We start from the raw sequence: 6,212 nt of genomic DNA on the forward strand, positions 1-6,212 counted from the left end.
TTTCAAAGCAGTTTTTGTTTTCCCTGGAAATGGGTTATGGAATCTAATTTTCAATTTTATAAATCTGTGTGGAAGACAAGGAAATAAGGAGTTGTCTGCTCTTTATTGATCATGCTATATCTTCCTTTAGCTGTATCAATCTGCACCAGGGTTTTCTTTCATTCTCTAGTTTTGTGTATTGCATGTTGGATTACTTCAGCATACCTTTTTAAATTTTTTTACAACTTAACAAGAATACTAGAACTGCTGTTTACTGCTAAGAGAAATTGATTTCAAGTGTGAAAATGATAGGAGAGCTTATTATCAGTGACAAAGAGATATTCAAATTCAGCACAGAAAGAAATGGGATCACAGACCTCAGCAATGAAAACATCCAAGAAGAAAGCTGGGAGAACAAATTGTATTAAGTTTTGGAAATTAAGAAATCTTTTGAGCACAGCAAAAGAGGAAAATACTACCAAAGCCCATGAATGGGAGAAAGCAACTGAAATTTCAAAGAGATTTGGTAAACGTACCATGTAGTTAGAAGTATACTATGAGATTATTTTCAGGACTTGTCTGTATTCCCATAACATTTTATACTGAAAATAAAAGACTTCTTAAAATGCCTATAGGGAAAAGAGAAAGAAAATGATGATGACGTTCCCCCACAACCTTCAACTGTGGGATAGAGTGTCTTCTTAGCAGTCACCTCTTTGCTGGTACTGCACTGCTTCACTCTTAGCAAGAACATCCTCACCTCTCACAACTACAGCATTCCTTAGAAGTCACACTAGAAAATGATTTCAGTGTAAGTACAGCTGAGAAATGTGATTAGAATTTCTTTAAAACCTAATGAAAATTGGGCCAACACTAAGAAAGCCATCACCCTAGAGAAAAAAGGAGGTAAAGTAAACATAGCTACAAAAGCAGACTAAAACTGAAGAGAGCCCAACACTCCTCTGTGTATCAGGCAGAGGCGAGATCTCCTTTCCTTCTGCATATGGGTGCCTTACCCTTGTGCTGTAGACCCCCCACTTCTCTACCAGCAAGGGGTGACTAATCTTATAAGCAATGTTCATTTGAACATGTAATATGTTATAGGTATGAAAAATAAGTCTCATCTCCTCATGGACATACTTTGGACTAATATTGAAATGTTTTAAACATGTACTGCTTTATGTTGTTTGTTTCCTGTCTAAGAAATCTTAGCCTAGCAAAGGTGGTAGAGGTTTTCTCCTATTTACTTGTAGAATTTCATGGCTTTAGATTTTATGATGAGGCCTATAATCTGTACTTAATTAACTATTTTATGTATGTATAAAATTAAAACATGATTTTCCCCCAAATGAATATTTACTTGTTCCACTATCATGTGTTGGAATTCTATTCCTCCCTCCTCCATGGAGTTACCTTGGAATCATTGTTAAAAATCTATTGACCATGGGCAAGCTCCAGTGCTCATTATTAGAACCACAAGTATTTTCTAATGCTCCCAATTGATTCAGCTTTACTGTGGTATCATTTATTTTGAAATAATATTTTTCACGTTTGAAACTATAAAATGTTGGCAAAAACAGAACCTATGTTACTTAAACAATCTGTTATCATAAATATGTGGGTCTATTTCTGGAACTAATTTTGTTTTATTGCTATATATTCAATCTTATTTCGTCACTACTAAAAACGTCTGCTGTTTGAATGGCAAGGACAACATTAAGAAAATGAAAAGGCAAGCCACAAACAGAAAGAAAATATTCACAATATGCACATGTAACAAAGGACAGGTATCCCAAATGCATAAAGAGTTCTGATAACTCAATCATAAGAAGAAAATAACGCAACAAAAATGGGTAACAGATTTTAGTAGAAATGTCACAAGACATGCAAATGATTGATAAGCACATAAAAAGATGCCCAATATCATTAGTCATTAGAAAAATGCAAATGAGCACCAGAAAGAGATTCCACTGCGCATCCAGGAGAATGATGAAAGTGAAAAAGCCAAGTGTTGGTGAGGATGTATGTAGAGTTTTGAATATTGACCTTTATTAAATTTATCCTCAATTAACACTCAAAGTGTTCTGGACACTTTGGACACCAAAAATCTTTTCTTAATTAAACAATTTTTTGCAGTAAATACAAAGAGAGGATGTAAGAAATTTTACATAATACATTATGACACTGCTATCTGTTAAATATAAGTTTATGACATTTGAGCTTGGTAACTATGTTGCCCAGTGTTTACTTGAAAAAATATGGATATCCACGACTTACGATGGTTCAACTTAAAATTTATCAATGGTGCAACAGTGATACACATTCAATAGAAACTGTACTTTGAGTATCCACACAGCCATTCTGTTTTCTACATTTAGTACAGTATTCAATATATTACAAAAGATAGTCAATACTTTATTATAAAACAGGCTTTGTGTCAGATGATTTTTCCCAAATGTAGGCTAATGTAAGTGTTTGGGCCATGTTTAAGGTAGGCTAGGTTAAACTATGATGTTTGGTAGGTTAGGTGTATTAAATGCATCTTTGACATGGTATTTTCATCAGCTTATTGGGACCAATTCCCATCATAAGTCAAGAAGCATCTGTGCTTAATTATACTAACAGTCCGTATAACATATGAAATTGGTGATTAAACCAGTGTTATGATGATGGCTCAGTGAATTTGAATACCATATCTTTATCAGGATTTTAATCTTTTATGGTATTATTTCTATGGGGAAATTAGATGCTATTTTTTAGTGTTATTTAATTTCAGCAAAGGGTGTTATGACAAATTGATATTCACATGCAAAAGAATGATGTTGGGTCCTACCTCACACCACATACAAAAATAAACTCAAAAATGATCAGAGACTTAAATGTAGAAGGTAAAACCTTTAAAGAAAACTTAGGGATGCGGGGAGGAGCCAAGATGGCCGAATAGGAACAGCTCTGGTCTACAGCTCCCAGCGCGAGCGACGCAGAAGACGGGTGATTTCTGCATTTCCATCTGAGGTACCCTGTTCATCTCACTAGGGAGTGCCAGACAGTGGGTGCAGGTCAGTGGGTGAGTGCACCGTGCGCCAGCCGAAGCAGGGGCGAGCCATTGCCTCACTCGGGAAGCGCAAGGGGTCAGGGAGTTCCCCTTCCAGGGGTGACAGACGGCACCTGGAAAATCGGGCCACTCCCACCCGAATACTGTGCTTTTCCGACGGGCTTAGGAAATGGTGCCCCAGGAGAGTATAGCCCGCACCTGGCTCAGAGGGTCCTATGCCCACGGAGTCTCGCTGATTGCTAGCACAGCAGTCTGAGATCAAACAGCAAGTCCGCAGCGAGGCTGGGGGAGGGGCGCCCGCCATTGCCCAGGCTCGCTTAGGTAAACAAAGCAGCTGGGAAGCTTGAACTGGGTGGAGCCCACCACAGCTCAAGGAGGCCTGCCTGCCTCTGTAGGCTCCACCTCTGTGGGCAGGGCACAGACAAACAAAAAGACAGCAGTAACCTCTGCCGACTTAAATGTCCCTGTCTGACAGCTTTGAGGAGAGCAGTGGTTCTCCCAGCATGCAACTGGAGATCTGAGAACGGGCTGACTGCCTCCTCAAGTGGGTCCCTGACCCCTGACCCCCGAGCAGCCTAACTGGGAGGCACCCCCCAGCAGGGGCAGACTGATACCTCACACGGCTGGCCAGGTACTCCAACAGACCTGCAGCTGAGGGTTCTGTCTGTTAGAAGGAAAACTAACAGAAAGGACATCCACACCAAAAACCCATCTGTACATCACCATCATCAAAGACCAAAAGTAGATAAAACCACAAAGATGGGGAAAAAACAGAGCAGAAAAACTGGAAACTCTAAAAACCAGAGTACCTCTCCTCCTCCAAAGGAACGCAGTTCCTCACCAGCAACGGAACAAAGCTGGACGGAGAATGACTTTGACGAGCTGAGAGAAGAAGGCTTCAGACGATCAAATTACTCCGAGCTACGGGAGGATATTCAAACCAAAGGCAAAGAAGTTGAAAACTTTGAAAAAAATTTAGAAGAATGTATAACTAGAATAACCAATACAGAGAAGTGCTTAAAGGAGCTGATGGAGCTGAAAATCAAGGCTCGAGAACTACGTGAAGAATGCAGAAGCCTCAGGAGCCGATGCGATCAAATGGAAGAAAGGGTATCAGCCCTGGAAGATGAAATGAATGAAATGAAGCGAGAAGGGAAGTTTAGAGAAAAAAGAATAAAAAGAAACGAGCAAAGCCTCCAAGAAATGTGGGACTATGTGAAAAGACCAAATCTACGTCTGATTGGTGTACCTGAAAGTGACGGGGAGAATGGAAACAAGTTGGAAAACACTCTGCAGGATATTATCCAGGAGAACTTCCCCAATCTAGCAAGGCAGGCCAACATTCAGATTCAGGAAATACAGAGAACGCCACAAAGATACTCCTCAAGAAGAGCAACTCCAAGACACATAATGGTCAGATTCACCAAAGTTGAAATGAAGGAAAAAATGTTAAGGGCAGCCAGAGAGAAAGGTCGGGTTACCATCAAAGGGAAGCCGATCAGACTAACAGCGGATCTCTTGGCTACAAGCCAGAAGAGAGTGGGGGCCAATATTCAACATTCTTAAAGAAAATAATTTTCAACCCAGAATTTCATATCCTGCCAAACTAAGCTTCATAAGTGAAGGAGAAATAAAATACTTTACAGACAAGCAAATGCTGAGAGATTTTGTCACCACCAGGCCTGCCCTAAAAGAGCTCCTGAAGGAAGCGCTAAGCATGGAAAGGCACAACCGGTACCAGCCACTGCAAAATCATACCGAAATGTAAAGACCATCGAGACTAGGAAGAGACTGCATCAACTAACGAGCAAAACAACCAGCTAACATCATAATGACAGGATCAGATTCACACATAACAATATTAACTTTAAATGTAAATGGACTAAATGCTCCAATTAAAAGACACAGACTGGCAAATTGGATAAAGACTCAAGACCCATCAGTGTGCTGTATTCAGGAAACCCATCTCACGTGCAGAGACACACATAGGCTCAAAATAAAAGGATGGAGGAAGATCTACCAAGCAAATGGAAAACAAAAAAAGGCAGGGGTTGCAATCCTAGTCTCTGATAAAACAGACTTTAAACCAACAAAGATCAAAAGAGACAAAGAAGGCCATTACATAATGGTAAAGGGATTAATTCAACAAGAAGAGCTAACTATCCTAAATATATATGCACCCAATACAGGAGCACCCAGTTTCATAAAGCAAGTCCTGAGTGACCTACAAAGAGACTTAGACTCCCACACATTAATAATGGGAGACTTTAACACCCCACTGTCAACATTAGACAGATCAACGAAACAGAAAATCAACAAGGATACCCAGGAATTGAACTCAGCTCTGCACCAAGCAGACCTAATAGACATCTACAGAACTCTCCACCCCAAATCAACAGAATATACATTTTTTTCAGCACCACACCACACCTATTCCAAAATTGACCATATACTTGGAAGTAAAGCTCTCCTTAATAAATGTAAAAGAACAGAAATTATAACAAACTATCTCTCAGATCACAGTGCAATCAAGCTAGAACTCAGGATTAAGAATCTCACTCAAAACCGCTCAACTACGTGGAAACTCAACAACCTGCTCCTGAATGACTACTGGGTACATAACGAAATGAAGGCAGAAATAAAGATGTTCTTTGAAACCAACGAGAACCAAGACACAACATACCAGAATCTCTGGGATGCATTCAAAGCAGTGTGTAGAGGGAAATTTATAGCACTAAATGCCTACAAGAGAAAGCAGGAAAGATCCAAAATTGACACCCTAACATCACAATTAAAAGAACTAGAAAAGCAAGAGCAAACACATTCAAAAGCTAGCAGAAGGCAAGAAATAACTAAAATCAGAGCAGAACTGAAGGAAATAGAGACACAAAAAACCCTTCAAAAAATAAATGAATCCAGGAGCTGGTTTTTTGAAAGGATCAACAAAATTGATAGACCGCTAGCAAGATTAATAAAGAAAAAAAGAGAGAAGAATCAAATAGATGCAATAAAAAATGATAAAGGGGATATCACCACTGATCCCACAGAAATACAAACTACCATCAGAGAATATTACAAACACCTCTATGCAAATAAACTAGAAAATCTAGAAGAAATGGATAAATTCCTCAATACATACACCCTCCCAAGACTAAACCAGGAAGAAGTTGAATCTCTG

This window comes from Pongo pygmaeus, chromosome 14 (assembly GCF_028885625.2).
Source record: "Pongo pygmaeus isolate AG05252 chromosome 14, NHGRI_mPonPyg2-v2.0_pri, whole genome shotgun sequence".
Lineage (NCBI taxonomy): Eukaryota > Metazoa > Chordata > Mammalia > Primates > Hominidae > Pongo > Pongo pygmaeus.